This window comes from Manis javanica, chromosome 14 (genome assembly GCF_040802235.1).
Source record: "Manis javanica isolate MJ-LG chromosome 14, MJ_LKY, whole genome shotgun sequence".
In the NCBI taxonomy this organism is placed as follows: domain Eukaryota; kingdom Metazoa; phylum Chordata; class Mammalia; order Pholidota; family Manidae; genus Manis; species Manis javanica.
The window spans coordinates 59,298,372-59,321,210 of NC_133169.1; the positions used below are offsets into that span (position 1 = coordinate 59,298,372).

Genomic DNA, 22,839 nt, shown 5'->3' on the forward strand with positions numbered 1-22,839 from the left:
TAAATATTCATGTATTTTTTTCATTTTCAAGGATATAAAAATAAATAAAAAATAGGCACTCAAATAGCAAAGTGGTTACAGTCTAGCCTATTCAATCTGAATCTCATAAAATGGAAAAATAATTCCCAGCAAATAATTTTCAAGTATGAAATATATTGATGGTTGGGGAGGAGTAATAATTGTGATAATGAAACATCCATTATCTTACATTGTCTTTAGAGAAAGCATACAAAAAGTATTCTAGTCCATACCTGTAGGAAGTGTAGGTACCAATAAGATGTGACTAGTAGGGGCTGCTATTCACCTCCATCCAAACTAATTCTGATGGAAATAAAACAGAAACTAAATGACAGACCAAATTGTAAAGTCTTGACAGTCTCCACTGGGAAAACTGATTTCTGTTTGCAAACTAGCTTATGTGTGTTGGTTATGTATATGGGGCAGGATGTAACAGGGTGGACAGCCTGCTGTAGAAGTCAACCACAAGCAGGAGATTTGTTAGAGATTCAAGGTTTTAAGTTCTGCTCTTGGTTTTTTCTCACATTGCCTTGAAACAATCTTGGACTGTCTTAACCTCCACATAAATCAAGCTAACCTTACAAATATCAGGATATTAACAAGGTAGCTCAAAAGTCTGACTGGGTAAAGAGCTGGTGGAAAGAAATAATACAGATCTGCCATCTTTAGTTCTCTCTAAAATTCTGAATCCTTTCATTTACATTGAATACATGATATATATATATTTTTAAATTATGCCAGTCCTTTGGAGTCTTTTTCTCTTGAATATCATTTTTCTTAGTTTCCTTTAAGTTGAATGATCTCTTTGTGGGTACAGTTACTTCTTACTGAATATCAGACATTGTATATGAATAGTTTCTTTCAAACATTGGTTTCTTTAAAAGAATACTGACAAATCCAATGTGGCAATATAGAAAAAAGATAAAAACATCATGTCCAATTGGGATTTATCCCAGAAATGCAAAGTTTGTTTAATATTAAAAAGTAATCAATTTATTTTACTGTACCAACAGACTGAAGAAGAAAAATCACATGAACTCAAAAGGTGCATGAAACCATGTGACAAAAATTCAGCATGGATTAGTTTTCTTTAAAGTCTTTCAGTAAACTAAGAATGGAAGGAGACTTCTTCGACCAGATAATGGATACTGATTAAAAAAACAAGCAAGAAAACAAGCAAAACAAACAAACAAAAAGCAACCTGCAGTTAACATCAAGCTTAATGATGAAAAACTGCATGCTTTTCCTTTAAGACTAATAATAAGGCAAGAATGTGCACTCTCATCACTTCTCACTGGAGTTCTAGTTTCTATAATAAGTAAGAAAAAGAAATAAAAGGCATCTAGACTGGAAAGAGAAATAAAACAGTCTCTTTTCACAAAAAAATGTGATGGTCTGTGTTAAAAATCATGATCTATGAAACAGCTACTGGAACTAATGGGCAAATTTAGCAAGATCATTTGGGGAAAAATCAGTATATGGAAATTTTCAATATTCTAGTAATGAAAAATTAGGCACTAAATTTAATTAAAACAGTACCTTTTACAGTAACATCAAAATATGCATACTTCATGATAAATCTAACAAAATATGTACAAGACTCATGTTGAGAACTACAAAACAATGTTTATAAATTGGACAAATCAATATTACTAAGAATTAAATTCTCAAAAATATTCTTTATATTTAGTATCATCCCAATTAAAATATGAACAACCCCTTTTTTATATGTGAAAAACAAAGAGCTAGTTATAAAACTTTCATGGAGAAAGCAAAGAAACTAGAATAGCCCAGAAAACACTGAAAAACAAAAATCAAAGTTGGAGTTTGGAAATCAAACTTCCTAATTTTAAGATATACAGTAATCAAGACAATGAGGTGAAGAGAAAGGACAAACATACAAATTAATGAAACAGACTATACAGTTCAGAAATAGACTCATACATATATGGCCAACTGATTTTCAACAGAGGTTCCAAGGCAATTCAATGCAGAAATCAGTATTTTATAATTGTTGGAAAAATTGAGCCATATGCAAATAAATGTCAGTCTGTACCTCACACCATCAAGAAAAGTTAAGTTGAATTGAAGAATCATAGACCTGAATATAAAACTGAAAATGTTAACACTTCTGAAAAAAGCATAGGAGAAATCTTAGTGATCTTGGGTTAGGTGAAGATGTCTTAAAGCACACAGAGCACAACGCATAAAAGACAATAGTGAAAGATTGGCTTTCATCAAAATTAAAAATTTCTTCTCTTTGAAAGACACTGAAATGACAATGAAAAGACAAACCATGGAAAGGTAACATAATTGCAAAATACATATATGATAAAGGAGCTGTTTTCAGAATTTATGAAGATTTCCCACAACCAAAGAGGCAAACAAAAATCCTCATTAAAAATATGGATGAAAAATTTGAACACTGGAGAAGATAAACCAATAGAAAATAAGTTTATGAAAATAAATTCAACATCATTAGTCATGAGGAAATTAAAAAAAACAAGAGATACAAATGCATGTTTAGAATGGCTGTTATTTTTTAATTAAAGAAAAAGCGAGCAGGTACATAAAGCAGCTGGACTTCTTGTGCATTTTGGAAGGAATGTAAAATGGGTACAGACATTTTGGAAAACTAATAAGCAGTTTCTTTAGAAAGTAAACATGTACTTAACATATGCAATCCCATTCCTAGGAATCTATCCAGGAGAAATAAAAACAGATCCCCACAAAAACCTGTGTATCAATAGATAAAAAATATATATCATATATAAAAATATGTATTTGATATATTTATAAATACAAATATGATTTATATGATGTATCAGCTTTATTCAACGGTGCTGAAAATTGGAAACATTTTAAATGCCCATGAACTGAGGAATGATAAGCAGTGGTACATCCATACAATGGAATACAATTTAGCAATGAAAAGGGGGAAATGACAGATTTATGTAAACACAGAGGTGAATTTCAAATACATTATGCTAAGTGAAAATACCCAGTCTTAAAAGGCAGCTTTTACTATTATTAATACTGCATGATTCTATTTATATGGCATTGAAGAAAAGACAGGATCACAGTGACAATCAAATAGATGGTTGCTTTGGAAGGAATTGATTACAAGGAACATGAGGGGGTATGATAGAAATATTTTATATCTTTATGATGGAGGCAGTTACTTGAGTTTATGTGATTTTCAAAATTCATAGAACTGCACAATAAAAAGAGAATTTAACTGAATAAAAATTGCACCCTAATAAACTTTACTTGAAAAACAACAGTCAATTAAGGTTGAATATGATATGATTCTTACTTTTTGTTTTTAGTAGACAACTAATAGCACTAGGAATCTGGGATCGTTTCAGTCACTAAAATTAGAGTCAAGTTTATTCCCTGTGACAGCCGGTATAACCAAATCTGATTTATTCCTGGATTTTAGCCATCAGGGTCCCAGGTTAAATGCATGGGTCTCTTAACCCTTGATATCCCTGGATTTTAGTTTTTGTTCCTCTAGCTTTACAAGTCAGTTACAAATTCTACTCAGCTTCTCAGCCACTTACTCACCTATTCCAGAATTAGCAGCAATCTTTAGGAAAAACTGTCCCCAAACACTGGGCTCATTTTTCTGCATTTCTTATCTTTTTATTAATCTTATTCCCACAACTCTTTGACAGATATTAAGTATCTTTGAGCAGATTTAAGAATCATAATAATAATAATAATAATGGTCCAGATTGTCTAGTCATTCTCACTGTGAGACTTAAGAACTTACCTATTCCACCATTTTGCAGGGGAATTCTGCCATTTTAAAAATTGATGTTCTAAGTCTTGGTCATCACTATTTCTAAACCATAGAAAAAAATGTGAATGTTTATTGCAAGAGTTTTTGTTTTCTTTTTTTAATCCAGTGACATCCATTTGCTCACCTTTCACTGGGGAAACCTTAGTCTTGACCACACATGTCTAAGAGAGTCTGAAAAATGTAGTAGATGCCCAGTCCAGGAAGAATGAGAGGCTCAGCAACTATTGCCACATGAGTCTATTAAATAATATTCTACTAAATTAGTATTTTGATTCTTCTAGATCATCTACTCAGAGATCTGCTCTTCACTTGAATCTTCATGATGATAAATATTTTTTCTCATCATACAATATTTTTTCATATGCTCTATGATGAATTTTTAAATTTATCCTGGAATAAAAAGAGGTTTATTCAGGCTTTCCCTTAACACACTCTCATGTCTTCTGGCCTATTCTTTCTCCCAGAAGAGAAGATCATTATCAACTCCTAGCGTAATTCCCAGAGTTTAGCAACCTTTTGTCCACTACAGTCCTGTGGCCTGACATGAATCCTTCACTTGGTCTAACCCTGAATTTGCATCTTAGTTCCTGAATGTGTAGCAACACTTCCCAAAGCAACCCATCGACTCTGGATTTGTGCAGGTCTCAGTGGACCCTCTCCTTCCATCCACGGTCAGAATCACAGCCCATGTGAAGGTGATGGGGAGGCAGAATTGGGCTGCCTTAGACTGTGGCCTCAGTCCCAAGGACAGCTGCCTGCCTTGGTTTTCAGTATAGTCAATTTTCAGAGCTATGGTTGAATGAGGGACTGTTAGCCACTTCTGAGTGGATTGATTTCCTCTGTTTTTAACTGTATGAAACCTGGAAATCATTTGGGGTTTCTTTTGTTTGTTTGTTTGAATATTTACATAATTAGACACTCCTCAATTCTGGCATTTGTTAACTTCAAGTCCAGTTTTGGTGACAACATAAGGTAGTCATCCTTTCTGAGTTTTAAAGAAAATATTTTAGTGGGAAAATTGGGATAAGCTGGGCCAAGGACTGCTCTCCAGACCCCATTTTAACTCAGAAAAGTATTGGGTTTAGCCTTATTTTACACACTATTTTTTTCATCACTTAATCTTGAATCAGCTTTAGAAAATTTTCCAAATTATTCAGCCTCCTTCATCTTGTTCCTATATTTATTCATCAGCACTGTATTTAAGCCTCCCTAATGTCTATAGTACTTGGACAAGGAAGATAAATAAAATCAAGCGCATAGCATTGCAATTGTAAATTGCATTAAACATTGAGAATGATTCAGTGTCTGACAAGTCATATGAATAATATAGAAGCATTAGAAACACTTTCTACTCAGATCTGCACAAATTCAGAAGACTGTATCACATACTGGAGGCCACGTTTTATGTCAATGATTGATAAACTTTGGGTGCATGTTTTTATGCATAAAAAGGGAGCAGAGACAGAATTATATAACTAACTTTTACATTCATAAGGATGTTTTATTTTTAAACCCAGTGAGTTAAATTTATTTTATTTGTGCTAAAAGGAAAAAAAAGAAAAACCTAAGAAGAGGTTAGCTGCTTAACGCATTCCAAAAAGAGGGGGGGAAATGAAGCAAATTTTCAACTTTCATGGTTATTATTTGTGGGGCTATAATTATATCCTCCTGAATAATCATTATAATCCATATATTACATATAGTTACTCTCATCCTTTTGTGGCATAAAACATAATGATCCTTTCCCTATGTACATAAATAAAACTCCCCACCCTGTATCTTTACAAATCACTGTGACATAGCTCCCAAACTAGACACTCCATTAAATTGATGAGTAAATAAATTAGAAAGACCAGTAGTCCGTCCTAATTTATATGCTACTTAAACAAAACTTGCTTTTAATATTTCCAGGCATTCCACTCATCTAAATTAAATAAAATCCACATATTTGATGGGTGGAATATGCTATTTATATTTATGCATCAGTGATTGCTTCCTTTGCAAATGGCTAAACCACCCTCAAGTAAAGCAAACACAGTACATGCATGATTGTCCCACATTTTCTGCAAACCTATGGATGCATTTTGCTTCTACACATATTGGCAGAATGTCATCCTTATGTCTTGGAACAGGAAATTCACATAGATCCAGAGAGGAGGCGATAGTTCTCATTTTTTGTCCCTAAATATAGTCTGCGGTTTTGTGTTATGTCCAAGGTTTTGCTTTTTATTTGGATTTTGTTTGTTTGCTCCTCTGTGCGTTGGACGTTTTGTTTTGGTTTTAAATACTAATGCTATGTTCTTAAAAGGCTCTATTACCACTGAAAATGCATAAGCTCTTGTTTTTCCCTTTTCAGAACAATATCCTACTTCATTTTCCTAAATTCACTAGGCTCATGTGGTTTTTCCCATGTGTTGTTTGAGAAGGTTGGCAGGTCTGGAATTTTATGAGGGAATTGCATTCCGGGTTTCTTTTTTCGAATCCTAACTTGTGGAGGAGTTTCTTTCCATCGTTGGCCAGGCTCAGGGTACAAGCTCTTTGCAACACGTCAGGAGCCAATTAGAGACGTGGTTGGGCCAGAATGCCCTCTTCTTTCAGGCCCTGCAGCTCTCTCTCAATCTGCTGGGCTTTTAGTGTGATGTTGAAACCTGCTCCTGCTAGACTCCTCCAGCTGGTTTTGATCAGGCTTCTCTAAAGAGGAAGTTTCAATTAGCAGAGCTCCAAATGTGCTCTGGAGGTATATTTTTATGACTACTCAACTAATAGCACTCTTTGTTCCTAGTGGTGTGCGACTCCTTAACAAACAGCCATTCGTGTGAGTCACCCAGTGACTTTACAGCAAGGCTAGGCTTTGCCAAAACCAGAGGAACGAGATGGCCAAATTGAATTAGTGGGTGAAACACATTAATTTATGCTAGATAAATGTTATTGTGGTCCCGTGGGGAAGTGCTCAGGTCATAGGCTTTATGAACTATTTGCAGCAAGAGGGCCTCATGGCTGTAAATCAGCTCTTGAGTAGGACTTTATGAAGGACTTACAGCCACTTATTCTCTCTTGTTCCCTTAAATTGCTTCCACCTTCTCTCCCTCCTATCACTGCCTTCCACTGAGACAGCTCACCATTTAGTACACGTTTTGTGATATTTAACATATAAGCCATTGGATTAATGATTTGTGTTGGCTTTGCCTGACTCTGGTTGAGACATGGCCATCTATTATGCCTGCAGCCCTCGCCACAGGCAGCTCTGTGTTTATCATTCCAGACTACAGATCGCAGTGGGTACAGAACTCTGGCTTAGCACCAGCTCTCAGAGTCTGCGCAGCTGTGCAGAAAAGGAAAACCTTGATGTCTCAAACACGGCTCACACAATCAAGCCCTGACAGGGCTGTTTCTCTTCTGGGGAGGAATTAGATCCACTTAAAGCTGGATTATTTCTAGAGTAAGAAAAGTAGAAATAAGTGTTTTCTGGCTGCAAATTGTGGCAAATGAGAGATGATGCCAAGAAAGAATTATGCATAAATGATAGTGTTTAAACTTGTTTTTATGTGTTTCGATGCGCCTCTGCCAAAAACCTGACAAGGGCCCTTTGTTGGCATTTTTTCAGAGAGACCACTCACCCACTGAATAGTTTCTTAATAAAGAAATAATTGTAAATCACTGGTGTCTAGGCAGGTGATAACCAGTTTACCTTAAACATGATCCTCTTACAAAACAGGGAAAATAACTGGCTGGTCAAAGAGTGATGAATTGCTGCTTCTCCAACTCACACAACCACCGCAAATGCCTGTGTCAATCAAGGCCCTGTCAGGTTTAGTGCTGCGGCTGAGGGCATGGGCTTCAGCGCTGGTTCTAGGTTTACATACTGCTTTGCTTCTACCTCTGACTGGCTTTGTGATCTTGAACAAATGATTGCTGTCTGTGCCCTCACATGTAAAATAGACATCATAGTAATACTTCCTTTGCAGTGTTAAGATTAATGAAGCTCATAAATGTAAACCATGAACGAAGTGAAAAGTGAGTGGAGAACAGGCTTTCAACAAATGATAGTTTCTGTTCGTTATTGGCGTTGCTATTATTCTACTCTGCTCTTGATTCAAAGGAAAAAAAAAAAAGAAAGCCTCTGCTTTTATTTCAATTCCCCAGTAGCTTCTGGAAGGAGCTGCTGGTCCAGGAGAGGCTGGCTTTCCCTGGCATAATCTATCCTCACCTGAGGGACATTCAAGCTGTAATAGTCTGCTCTGTCCATTGACCTCCACCTGCACAACCCTTTTGCCCTCCTCTACTCTGATGTTTGTTTTTTATAGGTGAAGACAGCTACTGTGACATTCATCCTAGTATTTAGCATTGAGCAGAGAGCTGGATGCAGGACACCTACTCACATCATTTCTGGAAAAGTCAATTTGATGTTGACGAATGCCCATGCGTATATGCTTATACCTGTATGTGTGGACTTTCCAGGGTGAAACTGTCTCCAACATTTAACAGAAATGCCCAAAATTAGACTAGATATCTTTTCTGATAGAAAAAAGAAATTGCTGCTGGCTCTTTCATACTGGGGGTGGGAGGGGAGGAAAAAATTACAATCTACTCCCAGGGCCTTTATGCTTTCTGAATTAATTCAATCCTATGTATGTTGCTCCAGGTTCCCAACTACAGCTCCCTCAATGGTTTGAATTTAATCTTTTAGTGCCTATGCAGTCGTTATATTGGTTTGGGGTGATTTAAAAAATGAAGATGTAAATTTAGTCAAAACTTTCTTTCCTATCTGTGGGGAAAATGGAAGTTGCCTATGGCCAGGATCCTCCTCTGAACCTAAACTACTTGATGATGTAACTGGCCTGCTGCTAGGCCACTGCTTCCACACGTGGAGGCAAGGAGCTGTTATTGACTGAGTCACTGCATCGAGAGCTCTGCCCCGTGCTCTGGGCGGAGGCAGAGACAGTGGACCACAGACATGCAGACATAGTTGGAGTGCTCAACCTACCCCCGGGAGAATAAAGTCAGGTATAAACCGTTTTACCCCAAGAATGTTCTATTGTCATTTCTTGGTCTTACTGAGTCCATAGTGAGCTTGCCTGGGGCTGAAACCCTCAGCCAAGGTGCTGCGTAGATATCAATTTTTATTTGTCCCGCTTTCCATTTTTAAGTTGAACTTCCTTAAGACCAGGGACTGTCTTCTCATCTCCCTCAAATGTTTGTTAGCACCTTTTCTAATGTGTACCTACTGAATATTACAAAAAAATGATGTACATGGCTTAATTTCCTATGGCTGATCTAACTTCCTAAGTCAGCAAACAGAATTTATTATGCCTTCGGCTTCTTATTTTTCCTAAGAGAAGTGACATAGAATGTAATGGAGAAACGGTTGTTGGTCATCAATACCTGTGCTTTTAAAAAAATCTGTGCTCTGTGTTATTAAACATTCCACAAGAGGAGGGATACCATCTGTCTTCTGGTTCCTAGTTGGGTCCAGTGTCTTAAACTGTCCTCTGGCACACAAGCCCTGAGGTATTTGTTGAAGAAATTAGTCAATTAAAAGTAGTTGAACAATAAATTTACTTTTCTCCATTTTCTGATTTTTCCTTCATTTGATTCTCATTTTTTTCCTCATTCAGATAAAACTTAGTTTTCCTTCTTAACTATATCTTTTTAATGTTGAAACCACCTCCTCAAGAATCAGTTTCTCTGAAAAATACTTAAACTATAACAGATAGTATTGTTTTGTAGTAGACAAATGGTGAAATGTGCATAAGAATTTGTCTCATCTGGATGATACTAATTTTTAAACTACAACCAACAAACGGGGTTTCTTGTGTCACTTTCTGAGTAGCCCACAAGTGCCAGGACAAGTCCTTGGTATAAGAACAGGCTGAAGTCCCCTGTGTAACACCACGAAGAGCATCTGGCTGGGGCCAGGAGTCATGGGGGTTCATAAGCTTCCCATGGAGATGGCTAATCAATAAAAGTTCTATGCTCAGGATTTTGTACATTTTGTTAATTAGGCCAGAGCAATAGGCCTTTGTGGCAATTATTCAGACAGTGATGTAAAAAGATAGCCTGACAAACAAACCCCCATAATCCACTTACATCTCACAGAAGCCAAAGGGTTGGAAAAGCCTATTAACAAGCTCCCTGCCTGTCTGTTTGGAGACATTGTTAAATCGAGAGTCTCAGCACCTGAGGCGGTCTGTTAATAAAGATCGTTTGTAGCAGATTTCTGTTCTATTAAGAATGGACATAAAACAGCATAATTTAAAACATGTCAATAACTCAAGGCAAAAATGCCAAACATAGTCTGTTCTGTCTTTATAAAGTGGAGCCAAGTATACACAAGGAAAGTGCCAGGAAGGCTTCTGCTGACTGAGTTTAGAGATTGTTTATGATTAATAATGTGAGCCTTCAAGTTAAAACAACCTCATGGGTGGGTATCTTTGTATCTTTCTACACTAAACTCAAAGAATCTTTTTTTATTTAAGGGCCAATGAGGTTCCTAACCTCCAGTCCTAGAAGATGCCTGGAAAACAGTACCCTTCGTCAGCCTCATGAATTCATAATAGCTTGTGAGTGTTTCTTTTTTTTCCCCTCCTTCTTTCTGTCTTTCTCCTGAATGGCAGTTACAAGTTGTTTGGAAACAGATCTTTACACTGAGTGGGGTTGGGATGTCTCAGGAAGTTTCACTAAAGAATATAAAACACAGAGCACTGTGTCACACCCTGGCTTTGTACATTTGATTAAATATGCTAGTCTTTTTTCAATGATTATTCTGTATTTTTAACACAAAAACAAGGTCCAGAAAGTCATTATTCCTATAGCGTTTATCTGGCACTTACTGTGTTACAATGACAAAGGCTGATTAACGGCATTCTTACTGAACGCTTCTATGGGAAGAGGGCCTAGAAGGGACGGCAGTGCATTACTGCAAATGTGGACTAAACCCTGCCATTTTAGCAGGCCTGTAGGTCAAAATTTAACATCCTGTGTCTCCTACATTAGGTTTGGGTGGATGGCTGAGACTGAGTGATATTATCTGCTTTATTAGAAGGCCTCTTATGAACTGAGTGGTGGTTTTAATTGAATCCAGTAGGTTGAGAAAAGTGGTTTGGCAGTTTCCATTGATTTATTGTGTTTATGACATCTGGGCCTGATTTATTGTATTGACTTGTAGAATTGTTTTTGGACACTCACCCTACATATTTTCAGTCTGGTTTAAGGGACTCACAGCCTATATACATGTAGCATTTTCATTCTACTGTGATTTTATTTTTCTTATTTTGGTTGGATGGTAAACTATTGAGTTCATCTTGTTAAAAACATGAATGTTTGAAAGCATGAGATTTTGTAGGTTTGCATGCATGAACAGGGTTGTTTGAAAAGTAATGTGGGGTTGAAGTTCATTATCATCATACCCCCTAAGTTTGTGGGAGAGAAAATGAACAGAGATTGACAATTTAAAAAAATTAGCCTATAAATTGACACACTACTTGCTCCATGTTATAGCTTTCTAAATGTTAAAAGTGTGGATTTTAGATATAAATATGAATACCATGTCATAAAGTTCACTTCTAATTATCTGAAGGTGGTGAGCATATTCAGCTGAATATTACAGACAGGAGTCCTCCAATTGGAATTTTACTGTAGGCAAGTCTGTTTTAGGAAGTCTGTGCTTCAGGTCACACAAAGTACGTGTAAGAAGGGAGGAAAGAGAAGAATTAAGCAACAGTTTATGCTAGAGGGGGTGGGCAGCGAAGCAGGCAAGTTCCAGTCAGCCTAAATATTTCACTAAGAGTGAGCAGTTGCACATTCCAGTTACAGACACTGTAATGAGGTGCTGGACTCCCAGTGTTATAGCTCTCTATTTCCTACAGCTGGGGCCACTTAGCCCCTACCTGAACCCCCAGCCAATGTTCTGGAACAAATCAGGGAAAATTTAAGGAAGTCTAGGTAAATCTTCAGGCAAATCCACTTCAGGTCAGCCTCTGGTTTAGCTGACTTTGACCTTCTGCCTGGGGATAAGAAACTGGACTCTGCCTTTGTTCTTTGTAATCAGCATTTAAGTGGTGTTTAATCCACTTAGAATGGCTTCTATTTTGCATTCTTGTACCCACATCTACCTTGGTACACTATCTCGTTAGTCTTCATGGATTTTTTTCTGAAATACCCAGAGTACTGCTCTGAGCCCAAGGTTGGGGCCTACCTGGCACTAATTACATGTTGCCTGCAGCAGACTTCCCTGATGGCCACCTGCTATCCAGCCATTTCTCTGTGGGCTGCACCGGGTGCTACCAACTCAGCATAGGCTGCCCTGGTAAACATGGTTCACTCATACGTAGGTGACTGTCAGTCATTGTAATACGCAGCATGACCCATAGTCTTTCCTTTAAAACTATAATTTCTTTTTCCCTCATTTTCTTTTGTTGGGTTATGAGTTTTAAAAGGGCATGATTGCTCACCACCACCACTCAATATAGCTGTTGGTTTAATTTGAAAACTTTACTTTATTCTCTGTGGTACTGGAGTTGCTTCAGATAAACTATGAGCTTATTTGGTTTTGGGGGGCTGTTTAGTGGAATTCTCCACAGTGGATGAGCTAGAATATGTGAAAGGAAACTGAATCATAGGATGCACTTTGTGAACATCCATCTATATTCAAAACAGACACTTGTGTGAATTTTAGCCCAGCATAAAAAATCTGCTTGGAAAAACCTCATTCATATCAAATTCAAGTAAGAAATAATGCCAGACTACTTTTTAAAAACAGCTGTACTGAGATATAGTTTATATACCATTAAATTCACCATTTTAATTGTATAGTTCAATGCTCTTTGATAAAGTTTAGTAAAATTTTGCAGACTTTACCAAATTCCAGGTTCAGAAGGTTTTGTCACCCCAAAATAGTCTTGTGTCAAAGAGGTAATTAGTTACAATTTTATTTGTGAATTATCTTAAAATAAGTTAATTGTAGAATGAAATTCTATACATAATTTAGGAAGAAAGTCATCTCTAGGTTTGAAAGCAGCATGTGGGAGTGCTCTCAGGGGTGTCTCATTCACAGTGAATTCAGGGGATGACCTGGTTGACCCCATCCAGGGAGCAGACTCTGCAGTCCAGCCTGCTTCTCATAAAGGAAAAATTCTGGGAAAATTTTGAAAATTATTCTTCATTAGAAATTAGAAATTAGAAATTAGAAATTATACTTCATTCTGAAGTAGAATAAGACTGCATGTGGGCAAAAGCATATCACATATTAGAAAGAAAGAATTGTGGCTTCTGCGCTTAGATCGGAAGAGGAAACACTTCCTTGTTATTAAATATGGTCAGTCTGATGTATCTGTGCTGAGGGTGCCCTGCACAGAGCAGCCAGGTCCTGTACCTGCAAGGTAAACACCAAGATTTCTAAAGCCCCATTTCCTAATAGACTTGCAAGGAGCTGGCCTCAAAAATGCAGCATAAAGAGAGGCTGGAAAGCATTCTCAGCAGTGGTGAATGTGCTCCTCTGTTGAAGATAATGATCCGAATGGTGTTTTTCAATTGCAATGGTCATACCCAGTACCTGGGGAGCAGAGTAGAAAGATGTTAAGCATTTAAAAGTTTGGTCCCTGAGTTAGGGGAAGCATACCTTCTGAGAAACTAAAGAATTCATCTGAATTATTCAAAATAAAAGGCTGACCAATTGTTTTTACTTTCACTAATATAAAACAAAAGATAATATGACATTCCTCAAAAAACTAAAAATTGAAATGCCATCTGACCCAGGAATTCCACTCCTAGGAATTTACCCTAAGAAAGCAGTTTCCCAGTCTCAAAAAGACAGATGCACCCCTGTGTTTATCGCAGTACTATTTACAATAGCCAAGAAATGGAAGCAACCTAAGTGTCCATCAGTAGATGAATGGATAAAGAAGATGTGGTACATATACACAATGGAATATTATTTAGCCATAAGAAGAAAACAAATCCTACCATTTGCAACAACATGGATGGAGCTAGAGGGTAGTATGCTCAGTGAAATAAGCCAGGCAGAGAAAGACAAGTAGCAAATGATTTCACTCATATGTGGAGTATAAGAACAAAGGAAAACTGAAGGAACAAAACAGCAGCAGAATCACAGAACCCAAGAATGGACTAACAGTTGCCAAAGGGAAAGGGACTAGGGGTGGTGGATGGGAAGCGAGGGAGAAGGGGGAAAAGGGGCATTACGATTAGCACATATGATGTAGCAGGGGGGTGGGTACGGGGAGGGTTGTACAACACAGAGAAAACAAGTAGTGATTCTATAGCATCTTACTACACTGATGGACAGTGACTGTAATGGGGTATGTGGTGGGGACTTGATAATGGGGGGAATCTAGTAACTGCAGTATTGCTCATGTAATTGTATTTAATGATACCAAAAAAAAAAAACTATACAAAACGTATAGTGTTAAAGTCAAATTGGCACAATTTGGGTCACTGGTGCAGTGTTGGAAAGGACGGTCCACTGAGTATTGCGCTGAGCTCTGGAGATTTGATATTTGAATGGAACCTAAGTACACATAATCATGGCGCACTGCTTGGCTCTGCATTGAATTCTATTCTCATAGTCATTAGAAAAAGGTACTGTTTCTTGGTTTTTATTTTTAGACTAAATCCATAGACAATATACAAAAGACTAAATTACATTAGTTGAATGCAATGTAAATATTATCAAATCAACCCTGACAAGGGACAGCAAAACTGCAGCTGACAAAATTTGGGAGGTAGGTCAAAGCAGACATGGAGAGAAACACATTATAGTATGTAAATATCCTTATTTATAAAGTAGAGAGTCAAGAGATGCTGTGTAGAAAATAAGTAGTGGAAATATAAGAAAATATCTTAATTTCAAAGATTACCACTAGAAGGAAACAATGCCATAATTATTTTGTGGGGAAGGGAAGGTGTTTGTGAGCTAAATCTTAATGTATAATAACAGAAAGTCTGCAGATAGTATTTAAACTGATAACTTAAGAGAGGAAAATATAGGCATATTATTTAGAATTTTAGAAGCAACTCCCAAAACTAAATATAGAAATGGTTGAAAGCTGTGGAAGGAAAAAGGATAAGCAATATCCATCTCTGCTATGATACTGTTTTAAAATGCACAAGAATTCTTTTCATAGATTCTGTTAAAGTAAGTTCTTAAAAAACATGCAAAGACCTTTTCACCAACTGTCAGAATTCTAGAACAAGCTAGCATTCTTTTAAAAATAAAAAGAAAATTTATGTTAAATGAAAAAAAAAAAGATAATATGACAAACTAAACAAATAGTGATTGGAAGGAAGACTTTGGCTCGGCAGGCTCTCCAGTCTAGTTTGCAAGTGTTTTTAGCAATTTTCTTTTTATGAACAAGACTATATTAGACCATAGGGAGAAATGGCTGATTAGATGCTCACCTCTGAAGGGTTTATAATGTAGTTGAAGACATGAGATGTGCTTCCCTTAGACAAATAATCCAAGTCAATTCTTACTGCAGGAAGTACTTTCCTTTAAATAACAATGGTAGTGATTGGATACAAACAATATTTAGTAAGGTGGACACTTGGTGATATCTGGTAAATAATGATCAGAACAAAAGCCACCTAGATCCACCTTCCTTTTCCTTTATATTTCTTCATCTCCCATCCAAATCCCCCATCACCTCTAAGGAGACAAAACGTTTCCTGTTATTGAATTGATCAGATAGTAACAATCTCTTATTTTCACGAAATTAATAATGGATTTTCAGCAGAGTAGGAAAGAAGGAACAAAAGAACTCAACAAGGGTGACAACTGCATGCCCCTGAAACAATCGCTTATTTTTCTTACAAAATATTCATCTTCTAATGCAGGCATGTATATTTTAGAGGGAAAAGCCATGATTTGGTAGTCTTGATAAAATCCCGGCACCTTGTGATTCAAATGAATATTTATTTCTGTAGCTTTTCAAGATGTATTAGCAGCACAGCCTCTCCCCACTCTGCTTTTATATAAATCATAGTTTGATGATATGCTGATACACTAGTGCATTTCTAGTTCAGAAATCAGGTTTCCTCTTATCTATTCAACTGCTAAAGCATTTGTTTTAAAAGTGACAAACTGATATCTACAGGTCTGTGGATGCAAGGGTCATAATTATAGGGTGCGTGATTTTACCTACAACTTTTGGTCTTATGGGCCATAGCATTTTATTGCTAAATTAGATTGTGTTCTGCACAAAATCAAATTTTATCTCCAGATAAGCTTAGGTCTACCATACTTAGGGGGAGTATCTGCCTGAATACTTATTAATGATGTAAGGGACTGAAGTCTGTCTTTGCTTAAGTTTTGTTTCCACATATCATCTTAGCAGGCACCTCTTTTGAGGAGGGCAGTCTCCTGATAAAATTCCTTAATGTACTTTTTCTTTTGGTGAAATGTTCTTGCAACATCCTCCTGACCACATTTTATTGTTCCAGAGTTTTTTGTCTTCAGGTGAACTCTGAAATACTTTTAATAGTGCATCAATGATAGAATAATTAATCAAAATAAATTCATTTTTATCCAATTCTGCTAATTTCAATTTAACAAGCTTGCCTTAAATCAAAGGGAAAAATAAGTAGCATTGCAGTTGGGAAGGAGTTTGAATTTAGAAGTGATTCAAAGTGTATTTACAATTTAAGCATTATGTAACTGCCAACTTATATTAGCAGTGACTTTAGGGTAGGTTTTTTTTGTGTATGAGATTTTCACTTGACTTGAAAAGTCTAAGAAACTGCAATTAAAGAATTTATCAAGAAATGTGGCAACATTTTTTTAGAGGAGGCAAAGTATATTTTTTAACTAATTGACACTACTTACAATATCATAATGATATATCATTATCATTGTCCCTAAAGCCTTATTCCTAAAACAAAATTTAACTGACTTGATTTATGACCATAGTTATTCTAGGCTAGTTTGGATAAATTTACCACAAAGGTTCATGGACAGCACCTGGTCAGGCAGGTTAAGCAATAACCGGTTGGGAGTAGTGCTTGCAACATGCAAGAGAAAGATGCTTTTGGAGAGGTAATTTTCATTATCTTGTCATCCTTGAGACATCTGGTCTTTTACCCTCCCACCCCATTCTTCCATGTCCTCATTTTCTTTCTGGTTCTTTTGTTTTCCCTTCCAATTGTTAGTATTGTTAGTCACTCACTTTGGCATTCCTGAAATTCAAATACACTGTTCTACTCACCTTCTGGCCCCTCTTTCCAAACATGTAAAGGAAGTCATCACAAGAAACCTGGGTGCCCAGTAACTGGGCTTTCCGAGTTTTTACTCATGCAGAGCCTGACATGTCCCTTCCTTGTTTCATGTTTGTGTCTTCTCTCCAACCATCTGCCAAGTAGGTTTCCCTGGCATGCGGCAGGGATTGGCACCCAGCACCTCCTGATATCACACATTCTATTTATGGGCAGATCAGATTGCTACAAGAGCTTCCTTGGGATGCACTGAAATCTGAGTCCTGCAGCTTCCTCCAGTAGACTGTCCTTATTATGCACTCAGGGAATTATGCAGAATATAAATAAGCCTTTGAACTCAGCCATCAGCCCAGTATTAGGAAGACTTTTTCTGAGAATTAGACTTCCTTTCCACATCAAAATCTCTCTACCGCCTAGTCTCTTCTCCTTCTGGGTTCTCCTTCCAAGGCCAACCCTCCTCCTTGACCCTCGATCTCATCTCCATTCCAGTTAGTAAAAAAACTTGATCCAACTATTAACTTATTTTCTCACTTAAATACCTAATTGCCTTCTCTCTATGGCACCACACTCTTTATGAATTTGCTCAGGTCTACCTTATACCACATAAAATAAAATAAATAAAGCCTCCTTTTAGCCATGCTACTTCCCAAACACAAAGTCTTGTGCCATCTTTTTCTCTCCAACTGTTTTACTAGATTTGTATATTGACCTATGTTTTACACTAATTTTTATAGGCTGAAAAGTTATTTTTATGAATTTGAAATAAACTTACTAGTTCACAGATTTCTGAAAGTAGGCAATAGTTAAGATTTGATAGGAACTAGCATATAAAACTAAAATAAAAAAGTTGGTACTATCTAATGGGTAAATGCATAAATCTAGTCTAATCTCTTTGCATTTAGGAATAATCTTCTGGGAAGATGTTTGTCTTAAGTCACATATAAATAACACATAGCCCTTCTTCCCAAATTGAACTGTGCAAAGTGGGAGTGGAGTAATACATTATTAAAAGAAGTTTTAGTTTTTTTTGTGATGAGCAAAACATGTTAATAAGGTACTGAAATGGAAAAAAAAAATCTCCACCACTACACACTTATCATGAGCATCACTCCATACACATGTGGCAGAATGACACATCGGAGGCCCTTGGCACGCTTATTTCCTTCCTCTTCTCACTCTTGCTGAAATGGTGCCCTTCATTAAGATGTAGCAAAGAGACAGAGGCTGTTACCATGAGAGTATAAAATAAAGGTTTCTTTGTTTTGTGGATATGTGACTCTAATAATCTAAAATATCTAAGCTGATTCCAAGGGATATTATTCAAAGCTACACCCCTTCCTGATAAAGCAGGGACTGAGGAAGAAAGCAGAGGAGTTAGAGAAATTTGAGAGTTAGCCCCACTTTCCAAAAACCAATGCCACAGCACACACACATTTTAAAGCAAATAAATGGGGTAAAGAAAATTATCCATAATATGAAGTAATTTTCCATTTTAAAAGAATTTCTAACAGAGTTCTCTCTTGAATAAAGAAGTCTCCTCATGCATTCAAAATGATCCATTCTCTGATCCCTTAATTCTTGCAATTTTCAGGTCCTATGATGAGTGATATCTGTAAATATAGGAGTATGTTTTATAGTATGTACAAATAAAATTCATTTGTATATATGAACAATAAATTTTGTGAAATACTCCAAACTCTAACATTTTCATATTTTTATAGATTTTGTGTAACACCCTTGGATTCTCTAGAGTTGCCTGAATTCCTAGCACCATATGAAATTAAATTGAATTAAATCAGTTTCCCTTGATGGAAGAGAACACTACTTAAACCTTTGTGATTTGTGTCCTCTAATCACACTCTGTTAAATGTGATTCGAAGGTCAAGTCTAACTTAACGCTATGGAAAGCAGTGCCAATTCATTGCTCTATTTTAATTCACGTAGTGACACAGCTAAGATCCCACAAATACTTGTGCCTGTGATCCAGAGCCATGAGGGAAGTCTGTCACTCCAATGTTGCCAAATCATTCAGGCCTCCATCGGTGAGTTCGCAGAGGCACTCAAGGAAATGGAAGTTTGCAGTATTCGCCAGGACGTATGTGGAAACACACTCTGGCTGTCCCATCACGCAAAGGAAGAGCATACAAAAACGAAGCTCGCCATGCATTTCCCACCAGCGAATGAAACCGTTAATATATGTCTTAACTCCATAAACTATGTACCTTCCACAATCAAATGACAAAAGTAGCCAACAAGTAGGATTTATTATAGAAGCTCTTGAAGATTCTCAACTAGGAGAGATTTTGGAGTTAATTCAGCATAGCCCCTTATTTTAGAATTAAGGTGAGTGAAGACCAGAAAATTTAGATTCCCCGAGATGATACAGCCTGTAAGAGGCAAAGCCAGGACAAGGGCTCAGGGCTTCTGACTTCAGTCTAGTTCACTATACCTATAATTCGTTGCTAAGACAATTTTGTATTCCTAAGATGTCTTCAGGTCTGAAAAATCAGCTGTAAGAAGCTGTAGTTCCCTAGAGCATGCCCTCTCAACAAGAGTGTATCACCACAGAGGGTGAGCAGTGGTTCCTGGGGATTGAAAAGTATCTTAGATGTTAGATATTACTATGTTTCATGGCCTTCCTAATCAGATATAGAACGTGTCTATTGCATGCAAGTTTCAAAGGGGAGTTTGGGGTGGGAGACAGAAGGATTAGGAAAAGAATGTCTAGAAAAGCTCCTTTGTGCCAATGATTTTTGAAAGTCTAGAAACACTGGACTGACATCCATAGTCAGAACCTAGAGCTAAGTTGCCACATTGGCTGAATACAAATGGTGGAGGGTCAATTTATTTTTAGAGGTCAGCCCGTAAGTTGGGGTCCAGAAGCATGCTTTGCTGTGGTGCCGTTTTGGTGACCTGTGGTGAAGCAGACCAACCTGCTTCTTATGGTGCTGAACTCAGGACTCCGTCCTTGGGTGACCAGGGGACACATAAGAAAGAGGATACACAGTGCGCTCAGTACTGTTTACATAGGTGCTGCAGGAATCCAGGGCAAAGGCTTAGTGAAAAGGAAAATACTCCAGAAGTTCTCAAGATCTGAATCCTCTATCTTTCTGTCCCTTAACACAAATTTGAAAGTTGTCTATTGAGGTTACCCAAGTCTTAATTTCCTCACCTGTGAATTTGGAATTATCTACTTTTCATGATTTGGGGAGAAATAAAATAAAATAAATAGATACAAAGCAATACACCTGGAACATAGTAGTCACCAAATAAATACTACTGTGCACCATTATTGTTATTACCTAGTAATACCTTCAGAAGCCATGGGACCTAGACTGCTTCTCCATTGGTTTACTTGGTAGGCAGTGTTTTCTTTTCTCCTTAGAAAAGCTCTCCCCTTTTGTCTGTGCCCCTCCTTCCAGACTTCTCTCACTCTTCATGCTGCTTTCTCTGCCTTTGGCTCCCTTCCCTGTCTGTGTGCTCGCTGGGCAGCCAGCGCTGCCTGCATAGGCTTCCTGAGCCCAGCGCAGCTATTACCATTCAACACAGGCACTGCTGTTCCTTCTACTTCTGCCCTCCCATCCCTGAGAGACCGAAGTCTATCCCCCTGATTACGTCTCCCCCGTAAGACCTTTAACTCCTGAGGGCACAGATGCATTTACTCAGCAAGTATTTATTGGGCATTTACTCTGTTCCAAGCCGTGTTCTAAGTGAATTTTTCCACGCATTGTTCTACAGCCATGAACAAAACACAATCCTGCCTCACAGAACCTATTCCCATAGGATAGAAAGACAGTAACATGAACAAGTGAACCGCAGAGTTTGTTCATGGTAAATGCTAGGGAGCAAAATGAAGTAGTCAAGAGGCGTCATAAGCACAGGAAGGGGTGTGGTTTTAGAAAGGAGGCCACCTGAAGCCCCTCCCCCCCCACACACAAAGAGAGTAAGTTGGAGAGCAGTGAGGGTGTGGGCCACGGACACACAGGGGAAGGATGTTATATCCTGAGAGCTGAGAGGTGCGTTTCCGCAGCTCCCATACAGCCAGACATGTAGGGCCACACAGATCATTTTAAGGATGTTGGCTTTTACTCTGAGGGAAATGGAATCATGTCTTACGCTTCTTAATACCACAGGTACTGGGCTCCGTGCCTAAACCCTGCTGGGCATGGAGTAAATGAATGACGAATAAGCTACTCAGCACCACATGTACATGCACATAACCAATTCAAAGACATACAGAGAAATCATAGCAAACAGGTGGCTTTGTACCTGTCAGTCCTAGGCTAAAAGACAGCTACAAACTTGGTGAGGAAGTTGGGGAGCCAAGTAGGCAGGATGAAGTAGGGAAAGTGTCGGGAGGAGTCCCCGATGAGTGGATCACAGCTAGAGTTAGCAGGGAGATTTCATGAGTAATGAACTCTGGTGCACAGTTGTTTGTATTTCAGACAAAATAACGAATCGTTTTTTAGTATAAGTATATCCCATCAATATTTAACTGGGTGTTCAGAATTTAATCTGGCAAGCCTACCTCTAATGGACAAGAGTGAAGTGGCCTCTCTGCATCGGAACTGAATTCTCAGCATGGCCTGGCTGCTGTGAGCTCACCTCTGCAGTCTGGTTGAAATGATTGATGGAATGCAGGTCAAAATAACTGAAGTTCTATGTACACTTATTTTTATCCCATCATTTTATATTTATATTGTGTGTGCATTTTTACAATGTATACAATATATTAATATAATAGCATATAGATGAGTATCATTTGTATATTATATATAAATACTTATTGGAACTAAAGACTGAAACATATATTCGTGTCCAGAGAGAGTAATCAAAAAAATTGAAGACTTATATTCGGTAGATAAGCAGCACTGGGACGGAGATCTATTCCTTTTCCCTTAAAGAAAATTCAAATCAAGAAAATCCTTATTTGCTTGGTAAAAATGTTGGTAAGCCATTTCGTTTGGGAAATTTGTGAAGCTGTCCAGATGTGCTGAAATATGCTTTCTTGTTATAAAATAGTTGATAACGCACTAGAATAAGTCACTGTGAGGCAATCACATTCAAACAATTCATTGGATATCTTCTGCATCTTACCTATGAGAAAAAAAAGCATTTGTTTGGACTTGATCCTTATTTGGACTTGATCCTTACACTGCATTCACATGGTCAGCCACACTCTGTTGCTTTGTTCCAATGATTGCCTGTCCACCTTCAAATCTGAAAAGATAAAAAAATGGAAAGAAAACAAGAAGCCACAAACTGCTCCCCACGTGTGGAGTGACAGCATTGTAATACCACAGAATCTAGAGACAGATGGTGGCTTATAGCAGACATCAATCTTCAATGAGAGTAAATTTAGGATAATGCCCCTCTTTGGTAATGGACATGTCTTTGCAAAGTTATTGCTGACAGCATACTCTAACGTGCTGATTTGCTAAGACAAGGTTTTTATTGCATCTAATCTTGTCATAAGGCATGAAAAAATGGTGGGTACATGTTTTTCATATATAGTTTTTACAAGAATTGCCTGCATTAGAGAGCGGCTAAATTGTTTTCCATATTTTATGGCACATTTCTAATGTTCCACTGCACACAACATTGATCACTCAGTCCATTAGCTTATTATGATATCCTGAAAGGAGACACTTCCTTTGGGAAAAGTCATTATTTAAAATGAGATGAAGGCCCTGACTACATAGGACAAAGTGGGGTGGAATCTATTGAGCAACTGCTTGATTTCATCAAGAGAAATAGTGAGGGAACATATATAAATGGCAATGCACATATTATTT

General features: G+C 37.5%; 2 long non-coding RNA genes across 2 annotated transcripts in view; one reads left to right on the forward strand and one right to left on the reverse strand.

Annotated features, from left to right (window-relative positions):
* Positions 1-22,839, forward strand: part of LOC140846121 (uncharacterized) — a 126,929-nt gene that overhangs the window by 66,237 nt on the left and 37,853 nt on the right. The window contains exon 3 of the long non-coding RNA XR_012125022.1: positions 10,300-10,383. This is a non-coding gene — a long non-coding RNA (uncharacterized lncRNA). The remainder of the gene's footprint in view (positions 1-10,299; positions 10,384-22,839) is intronic.
* Positions 12,621-17,163, reverse strand: LOC118969991 (uncharacterized). The gene is made up of 3 exons (XR_005057799.2): positions 17,038-17,163; positions 15,236-15,326; positions 12,621-13,373 (listed from the first exon to the last, which is right to left on the reverse strand). It is a non-coding gene; the product is annotated as an uncharacterized lncRNA (long non-coding RNA).